Consider the following 12,748-nt stretch of genomic DNA (forward strand, 5'->3'; position numbering starts at 1 on the left):
TTCCTACCCCAATCTTGCGAGAAGTTCTGACTATAAAATAACCCAGCGACGTGGTCAATGACACTGCTGTATTAATTATGCACACCCATAAAATGCCCGTTTTTACCTTTAAGCACGCCTGCGTTCGGATCTCCACTTCCCGTTTTCAAGCACCTTCCCCTGTTACCACCCACATACGCCTCCTCCTGTCACTCAAAATAGCAGGCATTCGCTATTTAGCGAACAAACGTTTTTCAGCCGCACTGACTGGTTCGCGCATGCATATTAAAATCCGTACGCATGCGCAGATGTGCGAACATCGCTCATAACGAACGAGCGGCCGCTTACGAGCGGCTCTGAATCAGGCCCTTTGTTTTAGTTTGCATGCTCAGCTTATTGCAATGCGTGTCTTTTTTCCCCAGGTAACATGGGACTGAGATGGGGGTTGAAGTGGGTTTATAGATACGGAAACAGTACAGTAAGGACCCGTTGATGAAAATGACACAGATGGCCATCAAAAAAGCGCAAGGGCACCTGTCTGAAGGGACATGACTCGCAGGTACTCAGAGTGCCGATGCGCTCAGACCGGGTCGATGGCCCCCCACAGAGCATGCGCACGATGGCACCGGTGCCGTCGTGCGCATGCGTGAGACCCGCTACGACCGACAGAGCCGGACGTAGCGGGTCTCGATCCAAAGGGTGCGAGCTGTCGATGTTGATTGACAGCTCGCCCCGTTTGGAAGGTGGGCCAGGGGGGGTGGCAGCCCAAACGGAGGCATTCCCATGGGAACCGTTCGGGGGAGGCCCCACTGACATCACTAGTGATAGCAGGCATTCACTAGTGATGTCAGTAGAGAGCTTCAGGCTCAGACAGAGCCAGAAGCTCTCCGGGGCTTACGACAAGGGAGACCCTACCCTAGGGTCTCGTCGTAAGCCCCAATGGTCGCGATGGTCTTGACCATCGCGCCATCACCTTAGGCGGTCGTATGGCTGTGGGTCACCCACAGCCTTACCACCGCAAAGGAGGACGTCTTGAAAATTCAAGAGGTCCTCCCCTCATTGAGACCGACCGCACGCTCTGTGCGACCGGCTCTGAATGAGGTCCTCAATCCCTGCTGCAAGTTGTGAGCTGATGATGATGATGGCCACAGGCCACTTCTGATTTGTCTAATGCATTTTAGACACATCCATTAATTTGCAGCTCCATTAATGTCAGCTGGAACTCTGTGCTGCCTTGGCGGGCGCAGGGGTCAGTGTCACCCGTGCATTTGGTGGTGTCAGAGGTGGGAGCTTAGTGCCTGCTGAAGGATCTAGAATAACTGCCAGTGAGAGCTGCAGGTTTTTGTCCATAAGAAGGATGGGATAAATCTGCTCTTTACTTAGCTCACCAGTGAAATAAATGTTATTGTATATGGTCTCAATTCTTTTTTTGGTAAAATAAAGATGCCTCTTTTGGTCCTACATACAATGTTTCATATCTTGCAATTTTTCATGTAGGTTTTGTTATACTGTATCTGGTGGTGAGTTCCTCACATCTCAGTTTGTATATCATGTCATCATAGCATTTCCTTCTAAGCCTAAAACATTTACCCTTGGGCAGGGCTGTAATTAGAAGTCTGTGGGCCCCACAGCAAAATTTCTAATGGGCCCCCCCAAGTCAGGTATCCACCACAGTGCTAATGCCTAGTGCCGCACTAGAGGCGAGTTTACCGTTGACTATCATTTTTATGCAATGTACAAACCTTCTCCTGCACAAAGCCTATTAAGCAACCAATGTCGCTGGTACGCCTGTACACTGTGTGTATTACCGCTGCTGACCGTGGGCCTGGACACCATCATCTGCAGTGAAGACTCATTTCTTGCTGCAGATGGTAGTGTCACGGCCTGGGGGCAGCAGCGGTAATAGCCAGATGTTGTGGGGAGCAGTTTCCAGACCCAGCCACGTCCACCTTGACTCAATAAAGGACTAATGCGGCTCCGGCCTGCGGGTCAGCAGCTGTAATAGCCAGAGGGCCCGGGCCCAGGTGGTGTGGGGAGAGCGGTTGCCGTGCACTTACCTGCCTATGCGCACAATCTCCTCTCCTTCCTGGACCGTCACTCGAGAGATGATGACGTCACTGTCATTATCTCCAGAGTCTTCTAGCAGGCGGCTCACCTCTCACTGCTGGACTCCTTCTTCTGGCCGGGCCCGCCTCCAGTGTGGTTTAAACCTCCAGTGGCTGCTGCATAACTAGAGGGTACAGGGGGCCCACACCAGATTAAATAAACTTTAAATAAAAAAAAAATAAGATTGCTTGCACTCGGGCCCCCCCCGGCCTTGGGCCCCATAGAAAATGCACCCCCTGCACCCTCTGTAGTTACGCCAATGCCCTTGGGAATATTTTTGATGGTTGGGAGAAAGTATGAGCTGTCTTGATGTAATAAACGGTTTGTAACTGTGGTTTTCCAGTAGAGATCTGTAGTTATCATTTTCAAAAAGTATTTGTAAGCAAAGAAATTAATCATTTCTTTTGTAATTTCACATTTGAGTCGAGATCAAAATTGTATTTTAGTCAACATCTTGTTGAAATCCAAAAGATCGTCCTTGTCTCCATTCCAAATTCAAAAACATTGTCTATGTACTGTACTGTAACACTGGCAAGCTGTCCTCTGTTTTGTCTATTTTAAAAAATTTTGTCACAAAAGATATGCTTATACTCCCATCATCTAATAAACAGGTTGACCTAAATTAGTGTACAGACTACCTACTATACTTATTCCAAAGTAGAGAGTTTTTCCAGTGCTTCATCAGATAAAATAGTAAGGTTGACATCCTGAGATGTCTTAGAGAGGGATGTTATTGGAACTACAGTAGGATTGATTTTGTGGACACAGTAGAAGGCAATCTGCCTTTATTTACATTACATTTTATGAATAGTTTTTTTTTTTATCCAAAAAGTTGTAAATCTTTTTTACACATGAACCTGTCAAAGGTGGTACTTCTGGAAAAAGATAATCCATAGATTAGTATGCATATTTGTATTCAAACTGACTGGTGCAGAGCTACAGAGGATCCACATGGTCTGTATTCCCTTTTCTTCCTGCTCCTCCTCCTCTTCCCACTCTTTTAGTTCACTACCTGCACCCTGTGCTCCTCTTATCTTCTATAAAAGGCATACTGCTATCAGGTGTGGGTGATCTGTATAATCTGCCCTGTAATCATATTTTTATATATGTGGTACTGCCAGGGTTTTCCTCTGTGCCTGATAATTCAGCCTCTCATGACCTAAAACAAAAGCTTTAGTTCCTTCAGGTTTGCAGCTCCATTTGAAAGTCCTTCCTCTCGTGAAATTGTGTTTGTCTCATAGGAATTTGTTTTTCTTTCTGTCAATAAGAACTTGCTCATATTGGGGGAGATATACCAGTGGCGTCCCTCCCCGCGGTGTCACCCAGTGTGAGGAGGGATGCTGTGTGCGCAGTGTAGCCGTGGCGCCACCGAAAAGGGAATGTGGCCTCGCGGGTAACAGCATGGCAATGCTGGAAGGCCTTGTGACCCGAACCCCCATGTTCCCGTGCTCCTACTGGGTGGGGGGGTATGTGTTCAGGAGGTGCGGACTGCCCTGTGTGCAGTGCCGGTTCCCTCACAGTGTCAGGAGCCAAGTGCTGCGCTTAATACTATAGTGCAGCGCTTGGCTCCTGTCACTGTAATACCCCGCTATGCGAGGTATTACGTTCTACACCATGCATAGCGCTATGTCAATAAACAGGCACACCTCTGCAGCTGGTCAGGAGCAGGTCACATGAGCAGTGTCAGGTGATCAGACATGTGACAGTTGGAGGAGATGGCAGTTGGTAATGGCCATGGAGAGCTGAGCTGTGCTGTGAGGAGGCAAATTTTTGGCCAGTCCCCCTCCATGTCTGATAGTGGAGGAGGCAGGACCTGGAGGTGAGGTTCCCCTAAGATGGGTAGAGCCAGAGGTGGACCTGAGAGACTGCGCTGAGAGGAGGAACCAGACAGAGAGCAGAGCTGGGGGAGTCCCTGTGAGCTTGCGAGGAGGGCAGGCATATGGGGCATCAGGGTGTAGTTACCACATTACCCAGCACCTGTCACACAGCTCCTCACAATCCGGACACAGTGTATAGAGAAAGCAATTACAGGGACAGTGCAGAACCAGTCACCTCCACAGGCACCTCCTAGTCATGAAAGGGTGATAATAAATAAATAGAAAGAGACAGAAGATACAGTATGCAGATCTAAGTACCCAAACTGGACACAATGCAGGTAGCAGCTACTCAGTGTGTATAGAAGTGCGATGCCTCAGTGCTATACTCAGTGCGTATAGAAGTACCATGCCTCAGCGCTATACTCAGTGTGTATAGAAGTGCGATGCCTCAGTGCTATACTCAGTGTGTATAGTAGTGTGATGCCTCAGTGCTATACTCAGTGTGTATAGAAGTGCGATGCCTCAGTGCTATACTCAGTGTGTATAGAAGTACAATGCCTCAGCGCTATACTCAGTGTGTATAGAAGAACCATGCCTCAGCACTATACTCAGTGTGTATAGGAGTACGATGCCTCAGCGCTATACTCAGTGTGTATAGAAGTACGATGCCTCAGCGCTATACTCTGTGTATAGAAGTACGATGCCTCAGCGCTATACTCAGTGTGTATAGAAGTACGATGCCTCAGCGCTATACTCAGTGTGTATAAAAGTACGATGCCTCAGTGCTATACTCAGTGTGTATAGAAGTACGATGCCTCAGCGCTATACTCAGTGTGTGTAGAAGTACGATGCCTCAGCGCTATACTCAGTGTGTATAGAAGTACCATGCCTCAGTGCTATACTCAGTGCGTATAGAAGTACCATGCCTCAGCGCTATACTCAGTGTGTATAGAAGTGCGATGCCTCAGTGCTATACTCAGTGTGTATAGTAGTGTGATGCCTCAGTGCTATACTCAGTGTGTATAGAAGTGCGATGCCTCAGTGCTATACTCAGTGTGTATAGAAGTACAATGCCTCAGCGCTATACTCAGTGTGTATAGAAGAACCATGCCTCAGCGCTATACTCAGTGTGTATAGGAGTACGATGCCTCAGCGCTATACTCAGTGCGTATAGAAGTACGATGCCTCAGCGCTATACTCAGTGCGTATAGAAGTACCATGCCTCAGCGCTATACTCAGTGCGTATAGAAGTACCATGCCTCAGCGCTATACTCAGTGTGTATAGAAGTGCGATGCCTCAGTGCTATACTCAGTGTGTATAGAAGTGCGATGCCTCAGTGTGTATAGAAGTACAATGCCTCAGTGCTATACTCAGTGTGTATAGAAGTGCGATGCCTCAGTGCTATACTCAGTGTGTATAGAAGTACCATGCCTCAGCGCTATACTCAGTGTGTATAGATGTACCATGCCTCAGCGCTATACTCAGTGTGTATAGAAGTACCATGCCTCAGCGCTATACTCAGTGTGTATAGAAGTACCATGCCTCAGCGCTATACTCAGTGTGTATAGAAGTATGATGCCTCAGCGCTATACTCAGTGTGTATAGAAGTACCATGCCTCAGCGCTATAATCAGTGTGTATAGAAGTACCATGCCTCAGCGCTATACTCAGTGTGTATAGAAGTACCATGCCTCAGCGCTATACTCAGTGTGTATAGAAGTATGATGCCTCAGTGCTGTACTCAGTGTGTATAGAAGTGTGATGCGTGATGCCTCAGTGCTATACTCAGTGTGTATAGAAGTACGATGCCTCAGCGCTATACTCAGTGTGTATAGAAGTACGAGGCCTCAGCGCTATACTCAGTGTGTATAGAAGTACGATGCCTCAGCGCTATACTCAGTGTGTATAGAAGTACGATGCCTCAGCGCTATACTCAGTGTGTATAGAAGTACGATGCCTCAGTGCTATACTCAGTGTGTATAGAAGTACGATGCCTCAGTGCTATACTCAGTGTGTATAGAAGTACGATGCCTCAGTGCTATACTCAGTGTGTATAGAAGTGCGATGCCTCAGTGCTATACTCTGTGTGTATAGAAGTAGAATGCCTCAGCGCTATACTCAGTGTGTATAGAAGTACAATGCCTCAGCGCTATACTCAGTTTGTATAGAGGTACGATGCCTCAGCGCTATACTCAGTGTGTATAGAAGTGCAATGCCTCAGTGCTATACTCAGTGTGTATAGAAGTACCATGCCTCAGTGCTATACTCAGTGTGTATAGAAGTGCGATGCCTCAGTGCTATACTCAGTGTGTATAGAAGTACCATGCCTCAGTGCTATACTCAGTGTGTATAGAAGTACCATGCCTCAGTGCTATACTCAGTGTGTATAGAAGTGCGATGCCTCAGTGCTATACTCAGTGCGTATAGAAGTACGATGCCTCAGTGCTATACTCAGTGCGTATAGAAGTATGATGCCTCAGTGCTATACTCAGTGTGTATAGAAATGTGATGCGTGATGCCTCAGTGCTATACTCAGTGTGTATAGAAGTGCAATGCCTCAGTGCTATACTCAGTGTGTATAGAAGTGCGATGCCTCAGTGCTACACTCAGTGTGTATAGAAGTACGATGCCTCAGTGCTATACTCAGTGTGTATAGAAGTGCGATGCCTCAGTGCTATACTCAGTGTGTATATAAGTACGATGCCTCAGTGCTATACTCAGTGTGTATAGAAGTGCGATGCCTCAGTGCTATACTCAGTGTGTATAGAAGTGCGATGCCTCAGTGCTATACTCAGTGTGTATAGAAGTGTGATGCGTGATGCCTCAGTGCTATTCTCAGTGTGTATAGAAGTGCGATGCCTCAGTGCTATACTCAGTGTGTATAAGTTCGATGCCTCAGTGCTATACTCAGTGTGTATAGAAGTGCGATGCCTCAGTGCTATACTCAGTGTGTATAGAAGTGCGATGCCTCAGTGCTATACTCAGTGTGTATAGAAGTGCGATGCCTCAGTGCTATACTCAGTGTGTATAGAAGTGTGATGCGTGATGCCTCAGTGCTATTCTCAGTGTGTATAGAAGTGCGATGCCTCAGTGCTATACTCAGTGTGTATAAGTTCGATGCCTCAGTGCTATACTCAGTGTGTATAGAAGTGCGATGCCTCAGTGCTATACTCAGTGTGTATAGAAGTGCGATGCCTCAGTGCTATTGCTGCAGTGGAGTCAGTTTAGCTGTCCCAGCAATTATACAGAAGAGAGGTGTAATATTTTATAGCAAGCCTTTTGTGGAGGACAGTCTCACTCTATAACCAGTATGCTATAAAGCAAATTCCAGCAATCTTATTTACCTAACCACGGACTTTGCAGAATAAATGAATATAGCTAGGCTCCCATAGACTAATCTGCTCAATTCATAACCATTACAACCTATATATCAGCCAATTAACCAGCTGGAGCTGGCAAATACAGAACTAATAAATAAACTTGATGTGCATCGTCAACGTTGCAACATAGTTAAAACTCTGGGGATATTGAGATTTGGGACTTTATACTGCAGTATAAGATTTAAGGTATAGTAATAGCCAGGATTCATATTGTTGAAAAGTATATAGTACTCTAACCTATAGTTGTAAGTTTATTTCTGGAATCATAGACAGAATTTATGCTTATTAAAATCTTAGATGTTGTTTTGTGCATATACAATATGTATATATATATATATGTTTACATCGGAACAATTGTACCTGATGGTCTAAATTGCTACGTTGGTCTCCAACTGTGGCTAATTAAATAAAGTGTATTTAAAACCTATGTGGTTATTAGACCTGGGGTCAGATTATCTTCACCTCTCTGCCATGATTGAGTGACCTACGGTACCCCAACCATTGGACACGGAAAGTGGGTATTACATCACTAAGGGTCAGTCTGCTCCTTGGTGTCACCCCTCGGTGGGTGATACCCGGGTATAGCCCGCACCCCCCTTGTGACACCACTGAGATACACTAAGCCATGGAGAGAGATTAAGTACCGACCAATCAGCTCCTTACTGTCAGTTTACACGCTGTGTTTGAAAAATGACAGTTTTGAGCTGATTGGTTGCTACTTTATCTCTCTCCACTTTATCACTCTTCAAGGCTTAGTACAAAGACCCCATATAAGATTCCACTACTCATTAATCTTGTATAGCAGAGCTCAATGCAGTGAGTACAGGGTGAATTTGTGTGTAAGATCCCCTCCTCATTAATATGTACAGCAGGGCTCTGCACAGTACCTGCACCCCGTCGCTGTGTATGACATTCCTTTCTCGTTATCGTATGTACTGTAGCACGGCACTTTGATGTGAATGTAGAAGTTGCTTGGTGATGATGACTGTAGAAGGTGATCATCTCCATGTTTATGTCATTCACCTCATTGCCTTGTAGAACAGTGATCCTCTCAGTAACTGTAGGGAGGGTTACTCAGTGGTCATGTCTGTGTACTGTATATTAATTAATATATCAAATTGACAACAGGGTTGCTGTACTCCTTCTTGATTTTCAATGAAAAAACTAAAATGACTATCGCAACCCACAACTAACAAGACAATACAGGCCAAGTTTGAAAAGAAAGAAGCCTAACAAAACATACAGAATGAATGCCTAGGTAAAACGTGAAGGATCATTAACCCTCCGGCAATAAACCATCATTCTGGTGTTGACTGATAGATTTAAGAGTTATTTATTGTAGTTAAACACACTTTACAACTCTATGAATTGCTGGGCTGGTAGCTTAGTAATTATATAGTATAAATTGCAGTAACTCTTTTGGGCAAAGTACAGCCTGTGTGCCAGGGGTCATAACGTGATCTGCTATTAGAACATTACCAGCCAAAAATGTCAACACTGAGGTCAAGAGGAGACATAAATATTCTCCCGGTGATAAAAGGCAAATGATTATCTCCAGGAGAACAGAGGAGAGACGTGTAGACCAGCTCCCAGTATACTCGCTACGCTGCTCAGCGCTCACAGTAAGAAACCTAAGACTTTTCCTATGAAACTACTGGAGATGTACTAAGCTCTGGAAAGTGATAAATTGGAGACTGATAAACTACCAACCACTCAGCTCCTTACTGTCATGTTACAGGTTGTGTTTGAAAAATGACAGTTAGGGACTGATTGGTAGGTACTTTATCACTCTCCAATTTATCACATTCCAGAGCTTAGTACATCTGCCCCGTACTGTAAATAGTGATTTTAAGACATTTCTATGTAAAAATTAATGTTAGAATACAAAGATAAAAATTGCCGTAATATATTAATTTACCTAACACCTGTTTGCTAGCTAGAGCCATGCAACTCAAATCCGTCTCTCTTTAAAAGCAGAACAATATCCCTATTTCATCCCTGACTGTCCCTCTTTTCAGTCTGACTTCTATCAATACAATGTAAATTTGCTAATCATGATTTTCAGTTTAGAACACGATGTATCTGTGTTATCATTCAGTTATAGCTATAATTGTGATATAATATTCCCCATCGCACCCTTGCTGCCTCATGTCAGCTGTATTTAGCTTGCAGGATGCCTGTAATGTAGAGCCACCCAGAGCATACTTATTATTCTCTGGGCATGTACCCTACAATCTGTAGAGCTGCTGGGAGCATCCTTATGCTGGCCATGCACTAGTACGACCAGCATAATATAAGATTCATCTTACCATTTCCCTTGAACTCCCCGGCAGCTCCCTGGCAGTCCCGGCCACACGATTAACACACGATGGATGTACATACGATCTGACGATACGATCGATCTGCAGTTTAGGAGGGAAGGTCATTGAAAGAACACACACTTCTTCAAAATGTCACTGAAATGACGCCGGTCAGACGCACGATGCATCGCATGCACAAATACACGGCGCGATCTGCATATGATCCCGACAGATAATATGGGCTGCACACCTGATCATACGATGCGTTTTAAGAGCGTCGGGAGTGCGCATCGGATCGTATCCTACCTAACAAAATACACGATTTCCACACGATTCATTGTACGACGCGTCGAAAATCAGGCAATCGGCCCGAAATCGCACTAGTGTATGGCCAGCATTAGGATGTTTCAGTCACTCCTCTTCCTGGACATGGTGATCCCACCCCACTCACTATGATGTCATTACATCACATGTTGGGGAGTGGACCAATCACAGGGTGGAAAATGTCCATGGCACTGATCATGGGTGCCTTGGTGGGTTGCAAATTGTGTGTGCAGATCTGCCGGCAGAATTTTAGAGCGTAGAGTCGGGAGTCAGTCTTTCTCTGAGACATGCTGCTGTGCTCCGGTCAGGACGTACAGTACTGTTGCTAATAATGGTTTTTATCTACAGTATATATTTATTATATTAAGACAAATGAACCTGTTTTTAACATTTAACTAGTGACTCTGCTTTTTCAAATTTTCTTTCAGCCTTCGGCCCGTATTCATTTAGTTTTGCACCCGCAATACTTTTTCGCATGCCATACCTTTCACCGACTTCATGTGTTTTAGCAGCGGAAACTTATAGTGCACACCCCAGCTATTCGCCGTATTCAATTCCAAAGGACATGAAAACAGGACCCGGCAAAACTTAAACAGGCGAAAAGTGCTGTCAAAAATGGGGAAATCAGCCTGACACCCACCAAAAGATGCACTAATATTGGAGATCAATATAGATGTCCCCGAATAGCCCTATTGAAGCTATTTGGGGTAATTAAGCAGTGTCAATTGCTTGTAATTAGCATCTTTGCACAAGTGGTGAAGAATAGCATATTGCTGAAATTTTTGTCGAAAATAAGTAGTCCCGTCAAATTTGGGGTACTTGAAAATGGGTGCAAGCATGGTTTAAAGTCGCATAAAGTGAAGATTTAAAATTTGTGAAAAACCGACCTGAAGCAAGCACCTGCAATCCAAAAAACACCTTCCCCATACTTGCATACCCCCCAAAAGTCGATTTCGTTAGTTTAAAAGTTTGTGCCTCTAATTTGCACTTTTTTCACCCCCATATGCAAAGTCATTTTTTGGGGTGTTCCTTTTTTTTACGCAGTTATCCATTGGGGGCCTGTCCCAAGGGTACAGAGTGGTTTCCCCACCTTTGCACCCCAAAATAGCGATTTTGCACTTTTTTCCATCACCTATTCATAGGCGAATCTTTTTCGCCTATTACATTGCATTGCGTTTTTGCGTACACGAAAAGTGTTTGCAATTGAATACTTAGGAAACTTTCCACCTGGCGAAATGATGTCATCTGCGATACTTTTCCATGGATTTCGACTTTTCACATCTAATTGAATACGACCCTTCGTCTTTTTCCATTCCCCTGATTCCCCTATTTCTCAAATCCACATCTAGTTCCCCAACCTTAGTGCCAGGAAAGTATCACTGTTATATTATATCATATCCCAATAAGGAGCGCAACTTCATTATTTACAGGCAGCGGCTCCTCAGTTTCATGACACTGCCTGGCCACGCCTCCCTTCTCCCTACCCAGCCCCGCCTCCACCCTCTTTGCCTTGCCCAACCTTCCTCCTCCTTGCAACAGACACACTGAGCCTAAAGCTGGGTACACACCTATAAAATCATCAGCCCGATCGCCTGATTTCAGCCGTTCGGGCCAACGAATGTATTGGTGCGTGCGCTGTGCCGATTCTGCTGCATCAGCTGATAAATGGCTTAAAATGCTCTGCAACAATCAGCCTTCAGCCGCTCATGTACAGATTCATTTTCAGCCGATTCGATGGGGCAATATTAAAAGTGCAGTGTGTATGCACGTTCGACCTGATCTTCTGGCCGCTTTTGCAATTCACTACTTATTGTCGTCTAAACTATACCTCATCACTACAACTCAGTCATGTTTTACATATTCGTCCATATTTTCGTTAATCACAACTGTTGTTATTTGTCACTCACTAAACTGCTCTGTGCTAAGTTGTTTTTAAAATAGGTGTCCTGCTCTACTATGAGTGAGGTGACCAGTGTGAGAAGCTCCTGGAAGGTAGGGTCATCTATACAGGGGCGCCGAGAGGGGAGGGGAGCGGGTACAAATTACCCGGGACCGGGCTTGCTGGAGGGGCCCGGCGGGGGCCCAGGTCCGGCACTTACTATTCTTGCTCCTAATAGCTTGTAATGTTATCACCATAGCAGATACAATACAAGTGCAAGCCTTTCTTCTGTTCAGACTCATGATGTGGCTGGAAACGAAGGAACGTATTCTGCCCTCGGGACACTTGTGTAAAAAATGGCGATGTGATGCTTCCAGTGATCCTGTTTTGTTCCTGGAGGTTTGTTTATGTAATCGCGCCCTTTTCCTGCCCATCATGGTAATTCTGTTTATATATGCTGTGACTGTAGCCTGAATCAGGAGAGCGTTTACGGTGGTACAATCATTTTCTTTCGATATTTTGGACGGTGGGAGATTGAAGGTCGCAGATAAAATTGTGTAGTGTGTACGCGCGTGATCGGCACTGTGGTCTGGGTCAGGAGTGAAGTCAATTGAACCATCGCATCGAAAGAATGACTGTAAAGGTGTATATCCAGCTTTGGTTTATAAGCAGTCCAGGCAGCAGCAGCCAGTGCCACTGCTCTGGATGATGATGATTGATCATCACACCTTATTAGACCCTTCCTGCGCTGACGGATTACACCAAAGCTCCCAAGCTGGTGTGACCACCTTTCTGCCACCCTGGGCATGTGCCCCGCCTGTCCAGCACCTCTCTGTCACCCTGGGAATGTGCTTCGCCTGTCCACCACCTATCTGTCACCATGGGCATGCGCCCCGCCTGTCCACCACCTCTCTGTCGCCCTGGGCATGTGCTTTGCCTGTCCCCCTTAGCTTTGCTCCTGCA

The 12,748-nt window shown here is 45.4% G+C and overlaps 1 protein-coding gene across 1 annotated transcript in view; it reads left to right on the top strand.

Moving 5' to 3' along the window:
* The window catches only part of LOC148533747 (cytochrome P450 2B4-like), a 109,742-nt gene that overhangs the window by 62,804 nt on the left and 34,190 nt on the right, over window positions 1–12,748 (top strand). The gene's annotated exons all lie outside the window — the stretch shown is intronic.

This window comes from Taudactylus pleione, unplaced genomic scaffold (assembly GCF_031769625.1).
Source record: "Taudactylus pleione unplaced genomic scaffold, aTauple2 ptg000070l, whole genome shotgun sequence".
In the NCBI taxonomy this organism is placed as follows: Eukaryota; Metazoa; Chordata; class Amphibia; order Anura; family Myobatrachidae; genus Taudactylus; species Taudactylus pleione.